The 23,738-nt window shown below is 38.5% G+C and overlaps 1 pseudogene; it reads right to left on the bottom strand.

Annotated features, from left to right (window-relative positions):
• Positions 1-19,490: 19,490 nt before the first annotated feature.
• Positions 19,491-20,469, bottom strand: LOC133043086 (calcium load-activated calcium channel-like; annotated as a pseudogene).
• Between the last annotated feature and the right edge of the window lie 3,269 nt (positions 20,470-23,738).

Below are 23,738 nucleotides of genomic sequence, written 5' to 3'. Positions count from 1 at the left end.
CAGACTTTTGAACTCTGTGGGAGAATGTGAGGGTGGGATATTTCAAAAGAACAGCATGTATACTATCTATGGTGAAACAGATCACCAGCCCAGGAGGGATGCATGAGACAAGTGCTCGGGCCTGGTGCACTGGGAAGACCCAGAGGAATCGGGTGGAGAGGGAGGTGGGAGGGGGGATCGGGATGGGGAATACGTGTAAATCTATGGCTGATTCATATTAATGTATGACAAAACCCACTGAAATGTTGTGAAGTAATTAGCCTCCAACTAAAAAAAAAAAAAAAGTGGCTTGGATTTAGCAGAGCCCTCATTTGGACTGCTTAATAGGTGGAACTGGGGAGAGAACAGCGCAGGGAGGTGTCAGATCCAAATGCTGGCAGAGAGAGACGTCAGTAGTCTACTGAAGAGTTTTCACAGAGCTGTTTGTCTAATTCAAGGATATGCTGCTGCTACATTGATGAATTTTTTCGTTTGTATAAAACAAAAGGAGGAGGGAGGAAGTCTAACCTAGGAAGCTTGTTATCGCTTACAGTTGTGTTTCTGTGGGGAAACGCATTCTGAGATTAAACCACAGACTTTAAGCAGGACCTTTAAAACAGCTCATTTATAAATCAAGGCCAATATTCTATATAATATTAATCTCTCACTAGAAACTCAAATATTGCTCACATGCTAGCCATTGTTGCCAACCAGGATATACTGAGAATATAAGGCACATTTTCCTCCCTGAAGGAGGACACAATCTAGATAAGAGACAGGCTTAGAGCATCAACTCTCTCCTGAAAAGCTGAAAAGGAATGACTCTTCACCCACAGTTTTGTGTAACTTCATTGTAGGGACACCCAGACATGAAAATCATGATACTTTAGAGTTATTCCTAACGCTTTATGTTTAGAGAAAGCAAAATATACACGATGCGATGAAGAATCATTATGTCATTTAAACAAAGTTTGACTTTCTTCCTTGAAAAATTTTAAAGTAATTCTCTTTCTTCCCCCTTGTAATATCTGTTTAAATTTGCTTAGGTGTCCTGTATTTTCCACAGCTTGTAACTTGACAGAATTCTTGCTGCATTTGACCTTGAGTTACAGTTGGCAGCTTACACATCTGTCTTCACCCACAGACTGTACATCCCTATACTCCAGAATAATAGCTCACTGATCTCCATGGCCCTCCATCCCACATGCTGTCTTTCTTATGCTTGACTCAAGGCAGACTTTCACTTATCTTTCATTAAAACATGTGCACTATGTTTTATTTTCCCCAGGACACTTTTGGAACCCTTTGTGATTCTTGTCATTATTACTGTGAAAGAGCAAAAGTATGTCCTACGTACACTCTGGTTGTTATCAAAGATAGCAATTGTCACCCAAAGAGATGATGCTCCCACCTCTTTTCTTGAAGAAGCTACTGATAATTCTGTATATAATTATTGTTAAAAATGATATAAAAATTTGTGCAAGGGATAATTTCAGTCTCTCAGGATGGGGTGGGTATCTCATCCAAGGGGGCTCATTTTTAGTGACAAGTGGGGACTGGTCCTTACACCCTCCTTGTTACTTGAAGCATTAGAGAGTGGGGAAATGGTATAGTTCGTAGATATTTCTCATGAACTTTCATTGTTTTAACTTGCTTTCAGTTTAGAGGTTGACATTTTCTGATTTGTTGCAGTTGTGGTTAGGGATTCATTTTGTGTTCCGAAGGCCTCTGTATACTCACCAACCTTTTATTTCCTCCAGAATTAGTGTTCCTTTCCCCTCATTGTGAGAAGGTGTCTGTCAGTTAACTACTGCCGGGAAAACAAGCCACCCCAAAACTCACAGTGGCTGAAAGCCACGGTCATTTACCTCACTTACGAGTCTACAGGCTGCACGTCTGGACAATTCTGCAGTTTCAGGTGGTTTCCCTGAGCGATCAGGTGATCAGCTGACTGTTAGCTGAGGCAATGAGACCCTAGGCTCTCATGCTTCTGCAGGTGAGCCCAGGCACGTCTTCATGCCAGCAGCCAAAGCCTAAGAGCAGAAGCGCTTTTTCAGGGTTACACCTGCGTTAGATCTACCTACGTCTCATTAGCCAAAGCAAATGACATGACAAAACCTTGAGAAATGTAGACTCATCTGGCAAAGTGGCCTTAAAACAGAGGAGGCAAAGAACTGGGGCCATCAATGCAATTAATCTATCCAGCTTCTTTCCGTCACTATCATATCCCTCACACAGAAGGGGCTCGGAACCTCAGCTGGACTGGACTGTGTGATGTGGGAATCATTCTCCTTGGTCCTCTAGGAAGATCATAGGACTGAAACCACAGGACTGAATTGGAATCCAGACTCTTCCATATCTTTGTGATCTTGGTCAACTCACTGCAGCTCCATAAACCTCATCTATTAAAAGGGTTAATATTATCTCTTGTGTAGAGTTGTGAAAATCAAACTTAATGATTAGAGCATGTATAGTGTTTGGTGTGGTATCAGGTCAATACATGTTTTCCTTATGCCAAAGACTGGCTCTACTCTTATGTATTCAAGTGGTAGAACTTCTCTTTTGCCTTTTACTAGTATGAGGAAGATATTTCTCATTTTAATCAAATGTGTGGCATAGTCATCTCTAATATTGAAACGTATATATATTTGCACTTGAGTGAAGGATGTCTCAGGAGCAGTTTTAAGTTTGTATCCTAAATGAAGTGAAATTTGCTCAGTTGTGTCCAACTCTTTGAGACCCCATGGACTGTACAGTCCATGGAATTCTCCAGGCCAGAATACTGGCATGGGTAGCCTTTCCCTTCTCCAGGGGATCTTCCCAACCCAGGGATCGAACTCAGGTCTCCTGCATTGCAGGCGGATTCTTTACCAGCTGAGCCACAAGGGAAGCCTATGTTCGTATCCTAGAGCATCCAATATTATTTTAGTTATTTCAACTTCCAAAGAAACACTGTATTTATAAGTTAGAGTTTTTCTAATTAAACTTATTTAACATTTCTTTCTTTCTTTGTACTATCTCAATATAGTTTACTCCAGCTGAATTGATGTGTAGAGATTCCTATTCATTATTTAAGGTCCCTCTTGAGAACGCAGATGTCAGTGTCTTTCCACTTCAAGGGATAGGCAGGGCCCCAGACTAATCATGAGAGAAATTTAAACTCCATTAAATTGCCTAAGTATGTAAGAGGCTGCATTACGAACAAACGTGTTGCGTAATAAGTAAATACATTTTCCCCATTCATTTCAAATCCATTTAGGAAAAATAACCAGGGATAGTTTTTGAGTTTTTATTTTAATGTTAGTAAAAGTGTACTGGGACCATTAAAAACATTTGGTTATAAAGCTTAAAGATGAACATATTTTATCAGCCTCTTTTAAATGTTCTTTAATGTATTCTTGTCTGTGTAATTTTTGAGTTAAAAGCACTGTCTAAATTTAAGTTGGTTTTTATTCGCATTGCAAACTCCATCTGTGATGAGTCTCAATAGTCGTCCTTTTATTCCTCAAATGATGTGTGGTCCATCAATCAGACGGTGGGGGAACAAAAGGAGGGCTGTGTATTACTGGCGTCAATCATATTTTTCAGTGAGGCATGTTCAGTATTACAGAGAAAGTTTATAACCAAGTGTTTCATGTTAAATAGTCTGAGATATAATCAATTCTTTCCATTTTTCCCTTTAATTCCATTTAAAAATTACTCCAATATATAGTACCTCCTCAGGTCTCTCTACCTGTCTTTTTATTGTTGTTGAATTTGTAGAAGGTCCTTATAAATTCAGGATACAAGTCCTTTGTCACTTATATATGATGTAATACTTTCTTCCACTTTGTGCCTTTCTTTTCCAGTTTCTTAATATTTATTTGATGAATATAAGTCCTTAATTTTAATGTAATTCAATCTAATGAATTTCTTCTTTAGTAATAATATTATATGTGAAAACATACTATATGTGCCTGCTAAAGACATCTTTCCTACTCCACAGACACTAAGTGTTCTTATATTATCTTCTAGAAGTTCCATTGTTTTGCCTTCACATTAGGTCTGCAATTCACCTATAATTAATTTTTATATGGCATCAGGTAGAGGTCAGAATTAATTATTTTTCACATGACATTACAGTTGTTGAAGTGCAATTTTTGAAAGCTGTCAAGTCCTCATCATTCTGCAGTACTACTTCTGTCATAAAACAAGTACCCATATATCTATTCATATATATGTAAAAGATATATATGTTTGTGTGTCTATATATATGGGTCCATTTCTTGCTCCTTTGGTCTAATTTTCTATCCCTGCCCTAGTATCTATATTATCCTAATTATAGCAGATTTATAAAGTCATGATATCTAGCAGAGCAAGTCCTACAACCTGATTCTTTTTGAAGTGCATCTGGACTTTGCATTTTCATGTAAGTTGTAGAACTGACTTGTTTATTTGCCAACAGCAACTATTTGTTAAGGTTTTTACTGATATTTCTTTGAATCTGTAAATCCGTTTGTGGACAGTTAATATCTTCAGTTTTGTGTCTTCAAGTCTATAAACAGGGACTATCTTTTCATTGATTTAGATCTCATCTAAAAGCTTTACAAATATTTTAGAATTATTTTATTTTCCCAGGTTTATTGATATATAGTTGCCATATAACATTGTGTAATTTTAAAGTGTGTAACATGCTGATTTGATACTTGCACATTGCAAAATGATTATCACTATTGCATTAGCTAGCACATCCATCATATCACATAATTACCATTTCTTTTTTTTTGTGGTAAGAACATATAAAATCTAGTCTCAGCAAATTTCAAGTATGCAATACAGTATTACTAACTATAATCACAATATTATGCATGAAATACCCAGAATTTATTCATCTTATCACTGGAGTCTTATACCCCTCTTTTTAAAATTTATTTATTTTAATTGGAGGCTAATTACTTTACAATATTGTAGTGGTTTTTGCTGTACATTGACATGAATCAGCCATGGGTGTACATGTGTTCCCCATCCTGAATCCCCTCCCACCTCCCTCCCATCCCATCCCTCAGGGTGATCCCAGTGCACCAGCCCTGAGCACCCTGTCTCATGCATCGAACCTGGACTGGCGATCTATTTCACATATGATAATATACATGTTTCAATGCCATTCTCTCAAATCGTCCCACCCTCGCCTTATCCCACAGAGTCCAAATGACTGTTCTTTACATCTCTGTCTCTTTTGCTGTCTTGCATATAGGATCATCGTTCAGTTCAGTTCAGTCGCTCAGTCGTGTCTGCCTCTTTGCGGCCCCATGAACGGCAGCACGCCAGGCCTCCTTGTCTATCAGCAACTCCTGGAGTCCACCCAAGCCCATGTCCATTGAGTCGGTGATGCCATCCAACCATCTCATCCTTTGTATCCCCTTCTCTTCCTGCCCTCAATCTTTCCCAGCATCAGGGTCTTTTCCAATGAGTCAGCTCTTCCCATCAGGCGGCCAAAGAATTGGAGTTTCAGCTTCAATATCAGTCCTTCCAATGATCACCTAGGACTGATCTCCTCTAGGATAGACTGGTTGGATCTCCTTGCAATCCAAGGGACTCTCAAGAGTCTTCTCCAACACCACAGCTCAAAAGCATCGATTCTTCTGTGCTCAGCTTTCTTTATAATCCAACTCTCACATCCATACATGACCACTGGAAAAACCATAGACTTGACTAGACGGACCTTTGTTGGCAAAGTAATGTCTCTTCTTTTTAATATGCTGTCTAGTTTGGTCATAATCCTTCCAAGGAGTAAGCGTCTTTTAATTTCATGGCTGCAATCACCATCTGCAATGATTTTGGAGCCCAGAAAAACAAAATCAGCCACTATTTCCCTATCTATTTGCCATGAAGTGATGGGACTGGATGCCATGATCTTAGTTTTCTGAATGTTGAGCTTTAAGCCAACTTTTTCACTCTCCTCTTTCACTTTCATCAAGAGTCTCTTTAGTTCTTCTTCACTTTCTGCCATAAGGGTGGTGTCATCTGCATTTCTGAGATTATTGATATTTCTCCCAGCAATCTTGATTTCAGCTTGTGCTTCCTCCAGCCCAGCATTTCTCATGATGTACTCTGCATGTAAGTTAAATAAGTAGGGTGGCAATATACAGCCTTGAGGGTCATTGTTACCATCTTTCTAAATTCCATATATATGTGTTAATATACTGTATTGGTGTTCTTCTTTCTGACTTACTTCACCCTGTATAATAGACTCCAGTTTCATCCACCTCATTAGAACTGATTCAAATGCATTCTTTTTAATGGCTGAGTAATATTCCATTGTGTATATGTACCACAGCTTCCTTATCCATTCATCTGCCAATGGATATCTAGGTTGCTTCCATGTCCTGGCTATTGTAAACAGTGCTGCAGTGAACACTGGGGTACACGTGTCTCTTTCAATTCTGGTTTCCTTGGTGTGTATGCCCAGCAGTGGGATTGCTGGGTCGTATGGCAGTTCTATTTCCAGTTTTTTGAGTCTTGTACCTTTTGACCAACATTTTCCCATTGCCCTCATCTCCTACCCCTGGTAACCATCACTCTACTGCCTGTTTCTGTGATTTTAGTTGTTTAGATTCCACATATAAATATGCCACATACAGTATTTGTCTTTCTCAGCTTGATTTATTTCATTTAGTATAATACCCTCAAGCTCCATCTATGTTGTTGAAAGTTAGAATTCCCTTCTCTCTGATGGCTGACTAATATTTATTGTATATGCATATACCACATCTTCTTTATCTGTTCATCCATTGATGGATACTTAGGTTGTGTCCATATCTTGGTAATTGTGAGTAATGCTGCAATGAACATGATAGTGCAGATCTCTTTGAGATTCTGTTTTCATTTCATTTGGATATATATCCAGAAATGGGATTGCTGGACATATGGTAGTGCTATTATTAATTTCTTGAGGAAACTTCATACTGTTTTGCACAGTGGCTCTACCAGTTTACATTCTCATTAACAGTGTACAAATGGTTCTTTTTTCTTCACATCTTCACCAGCATTTCTCTCTCTCCCTCTTTTTGATGTTAGTCATTCCAGTAGGTATGAGGTGGTATAGCTCACTATTACTTTGATTTTTGTTTCCCTGATGACGAGTGATGTCAAGCATTTTTTCATGTACCTATTGGTCATTTGAGATTTTCTTTGGAAAAGTGTCCCAATACCCATGTTTTAATTGAATTTTGTATACTACTGATTTTGTATAAGTTCTTTATATATTTTCGATTTGTGCGTGCATGCTCAGTCACTCAGCTATATCTGACTTTTTGCGACCCCGTAGACTGCAGCTCACGAGGTTCCTCTGTCCAGGGGACTTCTCAGGCAAAAATACTAGAGGGGTTGCCACTTCCTCCTTCAGGGGATCTTCCTGACTCAGGGATGGAATCCAGGTCTCCTTCATCTCCTGCATTGGTAGTCAGATTCTTTACCACTGAACCACCTGGAAAACCCTACATATTTTGAATAGTAACTGCTTATTATGTAGATATCTATTAAATATGAATTTTTATATTTTCTCCCATTCTGTAGGTTGCCTTTTCATTTTGCTGATCTTTTCTTTTGCTTTGAAGAAGACTTTTAGTTTGATGGAGTCCCACTAGTTCATTTTTGCTTTTGTTGCTTTTTTTTAATGTTATCATATCCAAAAAAATTGTTGCCAGCACCAACATGAAGATTTCCCCCATGATTCATTCTAAGAACTTCATGGTTCAGTTTTTATGTTTAAGTCTTTAATCCTTTTCAAGTTAATTTTTTCAAGTGGTGTAATATAAGGGTCCAGTTTTATTTTTCTGCAGGTGGTTATCTAGTTGGCTGACACCATTCATTGAAGAGACTGTTGTTTCCCCAAATGAATGTTCATGGCTCCCTTGTCAAATTATAGTTGAATTTGTATGCTTGGGTTTGTTTCAGGGCTCTCAGTTCTATTCCATTGGCCTATGTGTCTACTTTTGTAAATGTACTATTCTTTTTTGATTACAACTTTTTTGTAATATAGTGGGAAATCAGGTGTGATTCCTTGAGGTCTGTTATTCTTTCTAGAATTACTTTGACTGTTTAGGGTCTTTTTTGATTCCATATAAATTTTAGGATTTTTTTTAATCTCTGTAAAAAATACCTTTGGAATTTTGATAGGACTGTACTGATTCTTAGCTGGCTTTGGGTAGTATAGACATTTAACAATACTAATTTTTCTGATCCATGAACATGGGATATCTGTTCACATGTTTGTATTTTCTTCAATTCTTTTGTCAAGATCTTATAGTTTTCATTGCACAAATCTTTCATCTCTCTGGGTAAATTTATTCCTAATGTTGTGTGTGTGTGTGAATGGGAGAGTTTTCTTTATTTTTCAAATATTTTGTTACTTTTATGTAGAAATGCAAATGATTTCTGTATGTTGATTTTATATCCTGCAACTTTACTGAATGCATTGATTAGTTCCAATAATTTTTTGGTGGCATCTTTAGGATTTTCTACATATAAAATCATATCATCCACAAATAATAACAATTTTATATCTTCTTTTTTGATGTCTTCTATTTCTTCGTCTTGCTTAATTGCACTAGCTAGAACTTCCATTACTATGTTGAGTAAAAGTAGCAAGTGTGGGCACCTCTGTCTTATTCTTGATTTTAGAAGAAAAACTTTGAACATTTCACTGTTGAGGATGATGTTGACTCTGGATTTGTTGCATATGGTCTTTATTAAGCTGCAGTTTGTTCCAGTTTATTGAGTGTTTTTTATCATGAAAGGATGTTATTTTTTTGTCAAATGCTTTTTCTTCGTCTATTGAGGTGATCATATGATTTTTATTTTTCATTCTATTTAATGTGATGTACCACATCAACTGACTTACATACATGGAAATATCCTTGCTTTGCAAGATGTTTATCCTCATCATGGTGTGTGACCCTTTTAATGTGCTATTGATTTCAGTTTTCTAATATTTTGTTGAGAATTTTATCTGTGTGCTCTTCTAGCTCTCTGAGAATGTTTAGAACAACTACTTTGAATTCTTTGTTGGGAAATTCCCGAATCTCTATTTATTTAGAACAACTGGAGGTTTACTGTATTCCTTTAATGGAAATGTGGTTCCTGATTCTTCGTGATTCCCTATAACCTCGCATAGGTGTCTATGCATTTGAAGAAACAGTCACCTCCTCTAGGTTTTACAGGGTAATTTTGGTAACGAAGGCTTTTATCTGTCGATTGGGAGTGTTCTGTGACTCGGGATCTAGAGGTGCAGGGTGCCAAGTGCAGGGCTATGTGGCGGTACTGCACCCAGGGGTGCATAATGTCTCTCCCAGCTCAGGCCACCAAGTTCCCTAGCACTGACCACTGTGTGGCCTTTGACAGACATTGTGGCTATAAGGGCTGGTAGGTCCTCAGTGTCACTTCCAGGTGCAGCACTAGGGACCATGGCAGGCAGCGGTAGCGGCCAGAGATTGACTGTTGGGACCAGTTATAGGTATCTATGCAGTGGTGGAGGCCAGTTGCAGACACACACACAGTGGGTCTGCCAATGTGCTCTTCCAAGGCTGTGCAAATTCCACCCTCTACCCCCTGCCCCCAGCCTGTGCACCGCAGTGGAGGCTGGTGACAGGTGTCACATAGTGCAAATCTGCACTATGACAGTGAGAGTCACTCATGTCCAGGCTACTGTCTTGCACTGATGCAGTTGCAGCTGTCTGAGACGGCTACCAGGTGTTCCCAGGAGTCAGTGGATACTAGGGTTAGGGAGGGGGCTGAGAGTTAGGCAGCTGACTTATCATACATAAATACTTTGGGGACAAAAGCTGGTATATCTGCAGGGAGTCTGCAGCAGTTCTGCTGACCACTGGTTACTTCTTCAGTGGCTAAGGCTGTTGGGTTTATACAGCTAATCACTGGGAACTGTAATCGCTCCTGCTGCATGACTGCTACTGGTAGTCCCTGCTTTTTACCCCTGTTCCTAGCAGCCTAGAGACTGCTCAGGTTTGCTGGTTTGGGTGGGGGTAAAACTAAGGTGGGAAATTTATTTGCTGCTGGCTAAGGCTGGAGAAGGAAATGGCAACCCACTCCAGTGTTCTTGCCTGGAGAATCCCAGGGACGGGGGGGCCTGCTGGGCTGCCATCTATGGGGTCGCACAGAGTCGGACACGACTGAAGCGACTTAGCAGCAGCAGCAAGGCTGGAGAAGCTGTTCGCTCATGTTGCTCTTCTTTCTTGATGAGAAAGAAAAGTTGGGAAAGTTACCTCTTAGCACTACACCATGCTTTCTAGGGGGACAGGATGATGCAGGCAAAATGAAACTGTTTTTTGTTCTCTTCTTGAATGGTTATTCTCAGGTTTCTCTGTTCTACTGTGTTGCTGAAATTTCTCAAGTGGACTCTAGAGCTCTCCCAGATGTGTTTTTGTTTGTTTGTTTGTGGATAACTAACTGCTTATCAGAGGTGGGAGACAGAAGGCTGGGGTCTCCTATTTGCCATTTTGGTGTCTTTACTTCAGAAATGCTTTAGTTTTGTGGATCATGTTCTTTCACATGCTTTTATAAATTTTTTGATGATTTTATAAATTTAAGTTATTAAAATTCATTTTTCTTAGTGTTTATTATTGGTGTATATAAACATAATTATGTTTTCTATTGATCATGTATTTAGGGCTTAGCTGGTGGCTCACTGGTGAAGAATATACCTGCAGTGCAGGGGAGGTGGGTTCAATCCCTGGGTCTGGAAAATCCCCTGGAGTAGGAAATGTCAACCCACTCCAGTATTCTTGCCTGGGAAATCCCATGGATAGAGGAGCCTGGAAGGCTACAGTCTGTGGGTCGTAAGAGTTGGACACGACTCAGCGACTAAACCACCACCACCACCATGTATTTAGTAACTTTGCTACACTCACAATTCAATGATCTATCTGTAGCTTATTTGAGTGTTCTAAATACACATCATATTATCTGCAAATAATAAATAATAAATTTCCTTTATTTATTTTTGCCTGGCTGCACTGTCTAAGACCTAAGTAGAATGTTTATTAGAAGTGATGAGAACAGGAATTATTGTCTTGTTACTAATCTCAGAGGGATTTCATCATTAAATAAGATATCTGCTATAACCTACTCCAGTATTATTGCCTGGAGAACCCCATAGACAGAGGAGCCTGGTGGGCTACAGTCCATGGTGTCGCAAAGAGTCAGACATGAGTGAGCGACTAACATTAGATCCTAGCTAGATGACACTAGATAACTTTTTTGGATTCACTTTATTACATTAAGAAAATCCTTCTATTCTTTGTTTACTGGGACTTCCCTCATAGCTCAGTTGGTAAAGAATCGACCTGCAATGCAGGAGACCCCGGCTTGATTCCTGGGCCAGGAAGATCCCCTGCAGAAGGGATAGGCTGCCTGCTCCAGTATTCTTGGGCTTCGCTTGTGGCTTAGCAGGTAAAGAATCCACCTGCAATGCGGGAGACCTGGGTTCGATCCCAGGTTGGGAAGATCCCCTGGAGAAGGGAAAGGCTACCCACGCCAGTATTCTGGCCTGGAGAATTCCATGGATCCATGGGGTCACAGAGAGTCGGACACAACTGAGCCACTTTCACTTTCATTCTCCGTTTACTGAGAGCATCTTTCTTATAAATGTCATTGAAGTAAATATATTGCTTTCTTTGTATCTATTGTAATTATTATATAATATTATTTTCCTTATTAATGATAATTTGTTGATTTAAAGAATTTTGCTTTAGCAACATTAGCCATTAAATTTTGGCTAATGGTTATCAATTAAATTTTGGTTAAATTGGTTATCAATTTTATATATTGCTTGATTTGTTCTTTTCAGGTTTGTGCATGTACATTTATGATTTTTCTTTCTTACAATGTCTTTTTTAAGTTTTGGTATCAAGAACATATGGGCCCCAAATGTGTTGAAAAGTATTTTCTGGAAAAAGTATGTGTAAATATGGCAACATTTTTCTTATATAGTAATTAAAATTTACCTGCAAAATATCTGTTTCTAGGAAGGATTTAAGTTACAGACTAAAATTTTTAAAGAGTTTTAGGATTTTCTCATATCATTCTGGGATATTTTTCCCCTAGAAGTTGATTCATTTCATCAAAAATTTCAATTATTAGTATAAAGGTTTTCATGTTATCCTATTTTATTGTATTTTTAATATTTGGGGATATAGGACAGTGCTTCTGTTTTTATTATTAGTGTTGGTTATATGTGACTTCTACTTTTAGTCTTTAAGCCTTTCATTTTTGATAACAGCTTTATTGAGACAGAATTCAGATACCGTAAAATTTATACACTACAAAATTTTAAAAATGTACATTTCAGTGGGTTTTAGTATATTCACAGAGTTGTGAAACCATCACTGATATCTAATTTCAGAATATTTTCATTACTCCAAATTAGTCCCTGCTAATGCACCCATTAACAGAGACTCCATTTCTTCTTACCCAAGCCCTAAGCAATCACTAATCTACTTTGCATCCTTATCAATATGCTTATTCTAGACATTTCATTTAAATGGAATCATGCTGGGCTCTCTCACTTAACATCCTGTTTTCAAGGTTTTTTCATGTTGTGGCATGTATCAGTACTTCACTGATTTTTTTTTGTACTGCCAAATAATACAGATGGTCCTCAATTTATACTGGTTTGACTTAATGATTTTTCAACTTTATGATGGTGCAAAATGATATGTATTCAGTAGGAACCATACTTCATATTTTGAATTTTAATTTTTTCTCCAGGCTAGTGATACACAGTAAGTTAAGATATTCCCTCATGATGTTGGGCAGTGGCAGCAAGATATAGCCACACGATCACCAGGGTAAACAACCGATACACTTACAATCATTCTGTACCCATGCAACCATTCTGGTTTTGACTTTCAGTATAGGGTCAAATAAATCACACGCGATGTTTAATACTTTATTATAAAATAGGCTTGTGTTAGATGATTTTACCCAACTGTAGGCTAATGTGTTTTGAGCACATATAATGTAGGCCAGTTGCTAGTTGCCCTAAATGCATTTTTAACTTACAATGGGTTTATCGGGAAGTAACCCGATTTTTAAGTGGAGGAAGATCTGTACTCCATTCTATAGACACTTCACATTTTGTTTTTCCATTCACTGGTTGATGGATATTTGGGTTTGTTTTCTACTTTTTGTCTATTATGCTACTATGAACATTTGTATACAAGATTTGTGTATACATTTGTTTTCAATTCATTGTGTACATACCTAGGAGTGGAATGCCTGGATCATATGGTAACTCTAGGTTTAATATTCTGAAGCACTGTCAAATAGTTTTCCAAAGTGAATGCATAATTTTACAATTTCACCAGCATGTTTAACAGTCCCAATTTCTCCATATCCTCACCAAACTGGTTATTGTCTATCTTTTTTGCTTTAGCCATCCTAGTGAGTGGGTGTGAAGTAGTATCTTATTGTGGTTTTGCTTTACATTTCTCAAATAACTGGTGATGTTAAGCATCTTTTCATACAGTTATTGGCTATTTCTATGTCTTCTTTGGAAAAATGTTTATTCAGACCATTTTCCATTTTTTAATTTTTTTTAAAATTATTATAGAGTTGTAAGAGTTTGTTAAATACTCTAGGTAGAAAACTCTTATCAGATATATGATTTACAAATATTCTCTCCTCATATGTTAATTGTTTTGTCACTTTCTTGATGGTGTACTTTGAAACAGAAACCTTTTTAATTATGAAGTTCTATTTGTCTATATTTTCTTTAATCACTTGGGTTTTTGGTATTATGTATAAGAAACCATTATATCATCCAAGGTAACAAAGATTTACTCATATTTTTTTCCTAACAGTTTTACTGTTTTAACTGTTAAATTTAGATCTATGATCCATTTTAATATTTTTGTACATGGTGTGAGGGAGGGTTCCAACTTTATTCTTTTACATGTCAATATCCAGTTGTTCCAGTATCTTTCACTGAAAAGATTATTCCACAAGCTCCATTGAATTCTCAAAAATCAATGACCACAATGCATGGGGTTATTTCTGTACTCTCAATTCTATTCCACTGATAATCTTACTCTACTACCTCACTGCCTTGGTTACTGTAGCTTTGTAATAAGTTCAAAATGAGAAGTATGTGCTCTCCAACTTTGTCCTTTTTTTAAGATTGTCTTCTCTGGGTTCCTTGCCTGTGAATGGAAACTTGCATACACATGGAATAGATAAACGTTACAATCAGTTTTTTGATTTCTGTGAAAAGCAAGCTGGGATTGTGATAGTAATTGCATTGAATCTGTACGTCAGTTTGGATAGTATTGGTATCTTAATAGTAATGTTTTCCAGTCTATGATTATGAATATCTTTCTATTTAGTTAAAGCTTTCTTAAATTTTTTCAACAATGTTTTATAGTTTTCAGTGTACACATTTTGTAATTTTTCGGTTAAGTTTACTCCAAATTAGTTTACTCTTTTTGATGATACTGTAAGTGGATTTTTTCTTGATTAAATTTCAGAGTGTTCATAGCTCAGTTCCTGGTGTGTGTTTGTTTTTATTTTTTTTTCCAAACACCAACTTTTGGCCTTGATTCATTATTGTACATTTTAAACTTATTTCATTAATTTTTTTCTTTTCTCCTAATTGTTTCCCCTATTCTACTTTTTTAAAAGATTTGAATTTCAGCTGTTTTCCTAATTCTCGAAATGGATTCTCAGATCATTGATTTTCAGCATTTTTTTCTTTCTTACATGCATTTAAAGATATAAATATCCCTTAAAGCAATTGTGGCTCACGGGCTTAGTTGCTCCGCAGCATGTGGAATCTTCCTAGACTAGAAATAGAACCCCTGTCCCCCTCATTGATAGGCAGATTCTTATTCTCTGCACCACCAGGGAACTCCCAAATCTTCTATCCTTTGTGATAGTTTTCCTCTGCCTAATCTATGTGTTAATGAGACAGGTAGTTAAAATTGCCCAGAGTAGTTGTGGATTTATCTATTTCTCCTTAGAGTTCTATTTTAACTTTATGTACTTCAAGGATGTGTTATCAGGTGTCCACATATTTAAAATTTTCATCTTACTGGTGGATTAAATCTTTTATCATTGTGAAAGTTTCCTGTTAATTTAAAGTAAAGGTTTTCACATTTTATCTACTTTGGTGTTAATATAGTTATTGCTCCTTTTTTGTGTTTGTGTAGTATATTTATGTTACTTCCCTTTATTTTGACCTCTTTAGTCCTGTTTCAGTTATCTATTGATGTGTAACAAACACCCAAACCTTAGTGGCTTAAAACAACAATGTATTATTATCTCTCATGGTTCTGTGGGTTCATACACCTCAGCTCAGTAGTTCTCATTTGGAAGGGGGTCCCTCATGCAGTATCAGTCACATGGCAGCGGATGCTGGAATCATGTATGGACTTGATTTGACTGGATGGCCAAAATATCTTCTTTTCTCACTTATTTGGCATCTCAGCTGGAGTGGTTGAAGTAGCTGAGGGATGATCAGTCATCATCCTTTCTTCACAGGACCTCTATATATGGCTAGTTCAGGCTTTCTCACAGCACGTCAAGCTCAGAGTGGTTGGATTTCTTTCATGGTGACTGGCTTCCCCCAGAGGGCATGATCCAAGAGACTAAGGCAGAAGCTACAGGTGTTCTGTGTCCTAGCTATGGAAGTCAGAGACATTCAATTACTGACAAAGATCCTGCTAGTCAAAGCTATGATTTTTCCAGTAGTCATGTATGGATGTGAGAGTTGGACGATAAAGAAAGCTGAATGCCGAAGAATTGATGCTTTTGAACTGTGGGGTTGGAGAAGACTCTTGAGGGTCCCTTGGACTGCAAGGAGATCCAACCAGTCCACCCAAAAGGAAATCAACCCTGAATATTCATTAGAAGGGCTGATGTTGAAGCTCCAATACTTTGGCCACCTGATGCAAAGAACTGACTCATTGGAAAAGACCCTAATTCTGGGAAAGACTGAGACAGGAGGAGAAGGGGATAACGGAGGATGAGATGGTTTGGATGGCATCACCAACTCAAAGGACATGAGTTCGAGCAAGCTCTGGGAGTTGGTGATGGACAGGGAAGCCTGAGTGCTCCAGTCCATGGGGTCGGAAAGAGTCGAACACAACTGAGTGACTGAACTGAACTGAATTGAAGTGAACTGATGGAAGTCATGTAGCACCACTCTGCTGTATTCTGTTAGTACAGAGTGAGTTAGAAGGTTGACTCAGATTCAAGGAGGATGAGACTATACAAGAGTATAAATACTGGGGAGTATGATTCACTAAAGGCTATTTTTGAAAACTTAGTTACCACAATTTGCTCTCTGGCCTGCAGTGGTTTCTATCTCTTCCACATGAATCTATCCATCGAGGTCCCCGAAGTCTCATTCTACTGTGGCGTTAAGCTCCTTCCTGAAGTCCAGGGTCTCATTATATGAATTATGTCCAGGTACAGATGAGGCTTTTTGGCTGTATCACTTGGGTACAGTTCCTTTCGATCTATATTTCTCAAAGCATGGTAATTTTAGAATATTTGTACTTCTTGCGTGGTGACTATCTTTCCCCAAGGCATATTTTCTAAGAAATTAAATACATGATACAAGGCTTATTTTGACTTACACTTGGAAGCCACAAAGCAGCACTTATATTTTATTAGTGCAAATCAAGCCACAAATTCATCCCAGATTCAAGGGGAGGAGAGTACAAAAGGGCATGAATATTGGAAGGTGAGCTCACTGGGGAGAGGACACATGTAACCTTATATTTTCCATGTGTTAGTTGTAAGTAGTATACAGTTTCTATCTTTAAATCTATCCTAAAAATATATTTAAAAAAAATTAAAACATTTAGACCATTTACATTTAATCTAAGTATGGGTATACATTGAGTTTTATTATTCTATCTCACTATTTTTTTCTAATTATTTCACTTACCCTATGTTCTCTTTTCTTTCCTTTCTTGACTCCCTTTATATTGAATAGCTTTTATTATTTTGCCTTCCCTTTCCCTATTAGCTTGGTTACATTTTTACTATTTCTGAGTAGCTATTAATGACCATCTGAATTCTTGAAGGGTGATTTTTCTGGCTATAAATCTTTGTTTACTATTTATTTCTTTCAGTACTTTGAAGATGTAACTCCTTCATCTTTTACTTTCTATTATCTCTGTTGGGAAGTCATACACCAAATTGTTACTCCTTTGAAGATAGTCTTATTTCTTTGGCTGCTTTTAAGACTTTATGTTTTAAACAATTTTCTGTTTTTAATCTGTTTTTCTTTTTAATTGCTACCAATATTTCTTCAAATCCAGTTTCTGCTTCATTGTCTTGATGATGTCTTGGACACGGACATATGTCTCCTTCTAGGACTAACAGTATAGAGATGTGTACTGCGGTGGACATTTTTCTTTATTAGCATCTAGGAAAGAAACCAGCAAAATATTGTCAAGCAATTATCCTTCAATTAAAAATAAATAAACTTTTAAAAAACCTAAAAAAACGTTATTCTTATTTTTAAAGACTATATAGTAATTTAGTTGCACAAGTTATTGTAATTTATTTAAACAGCTCTCTACTGACTAAAATTTATAATCAATATCATGTCTCTGTTTCTTTGGATTTATTCTTCCTTTGCCTTTCTTTCTTTGCTTCTCCCTGATCGTTCATGCCCATTCTTTTTTTTTTTTTTAAGGCTGTGCTGGGTCCTCATTGCTGTGAGAGCTTTCCTCTAGCTGTGACTAGCAAGGGCTGCTCTTCCTTGCAGTGCATGGGTTACTCATCGCGGTGGCTTCTCTTACCGTGGAGGACCGGCTCTAGGTGCGCAGACTTCAGTAGTTGTGGCCCCCAAGCTCTAGAGTGCAGGCTCGATAGTTGTGGTGCTGGACTTACTTGCCCTGTGGCATGTGGGATCTTCCCAGACTAGGGATGGAACCCCTGTCCTTTGCATTGGCAGGCAGATTCTTTACCACTGAACCACCAGGGACACCCTCATGCCTGTTTTTTTTTTTTTAATGAGTAAACTTAAATATAAAGCCCTAACAAACTCTCTCAGAAAGGAGAGGAAGCTCATGGTATAAGAATGGCACCTACAAAGAAACACAGTAGGAACTGAAGGCCATTGTAACAAAAAGGAAGCTCAAGATTAACCACATATAACTATGAAGTGCCTCCAGGGAGGACTAAGAATGCCCGCCCGAGAATCCAATCGATTGTACTGGGGTATGAAGGGAACTGCTGAGGACTCTCACTTTTAATAGTCATATGAGTCATCCCTTTCCCCTCCTGCTTCCCAATTCCTATAATAGGACAACTCTACAATCTGAGCAGATATGGTAAAAATAATGGGCTTCCCAGGTGGTGCTAGTGGTAAAGAGCCTGCTTGCCAATGCAGGAGACATAAGGGACACAGGTTCAGTTCCTGGGTCTGGAAGATCCCCTGGAGAATGGCATGGCAATCCAAACCAGTATTCTTGCCTGGAGAACCCACAGACAAAAGATCCTGGAGGGCTACAGTTCATAGGGTTGCAAAGAGTTGAACATGACTGAAGTGACTTAGCATGCATGCTTGATAAAATAACAGATTTAAAACATATTCTTATTTAGAAAGATGGTAACGATAACCCTATATGCAAAACAGAAAAAGAGACACAGAAATACAGAACAGACTTTTGAACTCTGTGGGAGAATGTGAGGGTGGGATATTTCAAAAGAACAGCATGTATACTTTCTATGGTGAAACAGATCACCAGCCCAGGTGGGATGCATGAGACAAGTGCTCCAGCCTGGTGCACTGGGGAGACCCAGAGGAATCGGGTGGAGAGGGAGGTGGGAGGGGGGGATCGGGATGGGGAATACGTGTAAATCTATGGCTGATTCATATCAATGTATGACAAAACCCACTGAAATGTTGTGAAGTAATTAGCCTCCAACTAACAAAAAAAATTAAAATAAATAAATAAATAAATAAAACATATTCCTTTGTGGCCACTGTTCACCCTTATACTCAGATGACTAAAAACATGTACCTAGAAATAAATCAAACAAAACAGATTTCTTCTTGTAGATGAAATAGCTAAAATTTTGACCTCTTTATTGATCTCAGGTCATATATTTGGTTTAAAAAAAAACACAATAAATAGTTCCAATTAAAAGTTACAGAAGCTACAGTTTTCTTCTAGATTTCTAAATGCTCATGGAGAGTTAACTTCCATGATGCATAGCACACAGCACATACTTGAGAGTCGTTCCTACAGGAATTATTTACATGAGCAAAACAAGATTTTGTTTCTCATTACACAAACATTACTCAAATTTATCTAATCAACACACTAGTTTTAAAAAAAATAATCTGTAACTAAAAGCATTGTCTTGTTTGTTGGATGCCATTCTCATTGGAATCATATCCAAAGCATCTAGAAATAACTCAAAACTAGAAAGTGGCCTATTTGCTAAGGTTGCCTATGATTCTTGCTATAAAATAGTTGCCAGTCTGACCTGAATGTCTAAAAAGAATGGGAATTATAGGGTTCTTCTAGATTTCTAAATAACTTGCCAGAAGGAGGCAGAGGGCCAAGAAATCTACCTGCCTGCTTGGTGGCAGCTTGTGAAAGGGCAAGGCTGAGATTTTCTGGATGTTCTGTCCAATGACACGGTGCAGAGAATACACAGGAAGATGGAGGAACAGTCTGTGGTGTTAGCCTCCAACAGACTCCCTTGAGGTAATCCTCAGATGAAGGAAAGCAGAGTGAGAGGAGACCCTCATCACCATTCAACCATCAAATATGGAGCTGAACATTCCCACTTGGGCAGTAAAACAAACAACAGTTGCAAACAAGGATTTCATTCAAGCCATCTTTGCGGGAGACTTGGGTTCAATCCCTGGGTTGGGAAGATTGCCTGGTGAAGGGCATGGCAACCCACTCCAGTATTCTTGCCTGGAGAATCCCCTTGGACAGAGGAGCCTGGCGGGCTGCAATCCATGGGGTCCTAAAGAGTCGGACACGACTGAGCAACTAAGCATAACACAGCACATCTGTTGTTATTCTTCAATTTCTCTTTCTGCCTATTTTCTAGTTTTTGGTGGTTGACCAGCTGATTTGTATTGTTTCCTTCTTCTTTTTAATTTTTTACCCCTTTTTTCCATTTCTGCCTACAGTCTCTTGTACTTGTCTATCCTGTAAACCAGAATGCAGGTTACTCTGGCGTGTGTGTGGGTGCTAAGCCACTTCAGTCATGTCCAGTTCTTCATGACCTTATAGACTGTAGCCAGCCAGGCTCCTCGGTCTATAGGATTCTCCAGGCAAGAAGACTGGAGTGGCTTGCCAAGGCCTCCTCCAAGGGCTCTTCCTGACCCAGGGATAGAACCCGCGTCTCCTGCATTGCAGGTGGATTCTTTACTGCTGAGCCACTGGGGAAACCTGAGAATAAGAGGCACAAGAAGACAAAGATGATGAGCAGTGTGTCCATGAGCTGAGTGCTCATCTGAGACTTCTGTCTGTATACTCCCACCCAAGCTGGGGAGGGGAGGAAGCTCTCGAGGGCCAGGAAAGAGAAGCAAAACTGACTTCCAGATTTCAGGACTACTTAATTGTCAAACTTGCCTGGCTGCACCAAAATCAAGTACAAATCTTAAATCCAATTAGTAAACAGTGCTGGCAGACTGGGACATCCTGCTCCCAAACAACCCTTAGACCTACGATTTATCTTTCCTTAATATATTACCTAGTGTGGGCGAAAGGTTACTATTATGGGCCAGAATGCTCTGAAAATAAGCATCCCAGAACAGCTGAGATTGCTGCTAAATAACTGATGAGAAGGATAATGTCAGGATGCTTCTCAGTTTTCAGAGCATCAAAGATTCTTTTAAAACCTATACAGGTGAAACATCATTTTTTAACTGGGTTGAACGCAAGTTTCCCTGCAAATAAACCCAGCTAAATTTTGAAACATATTTTTGGGAAGTAACTACTTATTCTGGAAATCACAGCTAGTCTTTGTCCATCCTCAAACTAAGATGGCTTAATCTCATCTGGCTTCTCTGAAGGCTATTAATGTATTATTAATTATTCTCAATTCCCAAATCCCATACAGTGTTTTCAAAGCTCTCAGGCCCTGTAACATCTCTGCATCACCTTATACTAATGCTATATGTATATATAGTCGATCTAAATAACCTGGAACCTCCCCCTGTGCTTATACTCAAGAGTCTCTTTACCTAAAATGTTTCCTGTTATCTCCACCTTTTAAATTTTTTCTGTCCTTCCAGGTATGACCCCAAATACCTCTTCCTTAACACAGTCTTTCCCAAACCCCAGTCTTCCCTTTCTAACTTTTTTTTTTTTTTGGACCATACTGTGTGGCATGTGAGATCTTAGTTCCCTGACCACGGATCAAACTCAAGCCTCCTGCATTGGAAGGTGAAGTCTTAACCACTGGACTACCAAGAAAGTTCACTTTCCTGACTTTCTCTAGAATTCATTGTCATTTATTGAAAAGAACATTAGGCATATGTAAGAATCCTTTTGATTCTCTCACCGTATGACTTTGAACAAGTTACTCAACTGACCCGAGCCTCAGTTTCTCTCATCGTAGGAGTCTTAAGCAATATTACAAATTGTAACAAATATCATTTAAAAATTTATTCTATATAAGTAAGATTTTCCACTCCTCAATTCTACTTCTGTTAAGAATTTTCTTCAAACATAGGAAATCTGTGTTTCCGAGGTAGGATTATGAGCCTTTGCACTTAGATCCAGTTCCATGTATTAATAAAGCTCATCAGTAAGCCTGCATCTTACAATTTGCCCTTTTTCCATCCTCTCACCACTTGATTTTAGCCATGCAAGTTTTATTTTGTCTTTGTGTGTGTGTGTGTGGTTGAGGGGTGGGTGGCGGTGTGTTGGTTTGTTTTTTTATTTTCTCTGCATCTTACCCTTACTTTTCCTCTACTTCTCTGCACAATCTCCTCAATTCCTCCAGCTTTCCTTAGCTAACTCCTATTCAGCTAAAATGTCGCGGCCATGATGGTCTCCTCTCACCACCTGCAAGTCTGGGTGCCTTAGATTTACCTACTATTTCATTTGTCACACTTGTAATTTAACAAACATTATCTGCCAGAAAAGCCCGATGCCTCTGTGGTTAAGAGCTCGGGCTCTAGAGACAACCAAACCAGGTTTGAATTTTGCCTATTACAGCTAGTATGTGAGTTGTTCAGTCGTGCCTGACACTTTGTGACCCTATGGCCTGGGCCCCCCCAGGCTCCTCTGTCCACGAAATTCTCCAGGCAAGAATTACAGCTAAGAAGTCCACTATTCCACTTCTCAGCTGGAGTTGCCCGGGCAGCTCTCATCACCTCTTTAAGCAAAAAACTGATGTAACTCACTTGGCATGTACACTGGACACATGTCGTATATTTTTAATATTATTAGTCAGCAGTGGTTTTATCACTGACTGTTATGTCCTTGGATCCTTTCAGAATGCTTGCCAAGTTATAAATAGTTATTGAATAAATGAACAGAGTGTATGAAAAGATTAAAACATTTTCTTGTGATAAAAAAGTTTGCTTCAGATCCCTAATGATAATCCATTTTATTAACATTTTAAAAAGACATTTCTTTTTTATTTTTTTATTATTTTTTTTAACTTTTTTTTTTTTTTTATTAGTTGGAGGCCAATCACTTCACAACATTTCAGTGGGTTTTGTCATACATTGATATGAATCAGCCATGAATTTACACGTATTCCCCATCCCGATCCCCGCTCCCAACTCCCTCTCCACCCGATTCCTCTGGGTCTTCCCAGTGCACCAGGCCGGAGCACTTGTCCCATGCATCCCACCTGGGCTGGTGATCTGTTTCACCATAGATAGTATACATGCTGTTCTTTTGAAATATCCCACCCTTACATTCTCCCACAGAGTTCAAAAGTCTGTTCTGTATTTCTGTGTCCCTTTTTCTGTTCTGCATATAGGGTTATCGTTATCACCTTTCTAAATTCCATATATATGTGTTAGTATGCTGTAATGTTCTTTATCTTTCTGGCTTACTTCACTCTGTATAAGGGGCTCCAGCTTCATCCATCTCATTAGGACTGGTTCAAATGAATTCTTTTTAATGGCTGAGTAATATTCCATGGTGTATATGTACCACAGCTTCCTTATCCATTCATCTGCTGATGGGCATCTAGGTTGCTTCCATGTCCTGGCTATTATAAACAGTGCTGCGATGAACATTGGGGTGCACGTGTCTCTTTCAGATCTGGTTTCCTCAGTGTGTATGCCCAGAAGTGGGATTGCTGGGTCATATGGCAGTTCGATTTCCAGTTTTTTAAGAAATCTCCACACTGTTTTCCAAGGCGGCTGTACTAGTTTGCATTCCCACCAACAGTGTAAGAGGGTTCCCTTTTCTCCACACCCTCTCTAGCATTTATTGCTTGTAGACTTTTGGATAGCAGCCATCCTGACTGGCGTGTAATGGTACCTCATTGTGGTTTTGATTTGCATTTCTCTAATAATGAGTGATGTCGAGCATCTTTTCATGTGTTTGTTAGCCATCTGTATGTCTTCTTTGGAGAAATGTCTGTTCTTTGGCCCATTTTTTGAGTGGGTCATTTATTTTTCTGGAATTGAGCTGCAGGAGTTGCTTGTATATTTTTGAGATTAATCCTTTGTCTGTTTCTTCATTTGCTATTATTTTCTCCCAATCTGAGGGCTGTCTTTTCACCTTACTTATAGTTTCCTTTGTTGTGCCAAA

This window comes from Dama dama, chromosome 22 (genome assembly GCF_033118175.1).
Source record: "Dama dama isolate Ldn47 chromosome 22, ASM3311817v1, whole genome shotgun sequence".
In the NCBI taxonomy this organism is placed as follows: domain Eukaryota; kingdom Metazoa; phylum Chordata; class Mammalia; order Artiodactyla; family Cervidae; genus Dama; species Dama dama.
Note: the sequence above shows the minus strand (reverse complement) of the source record. Positions and strands in the feature narration are given on the sequence as shown.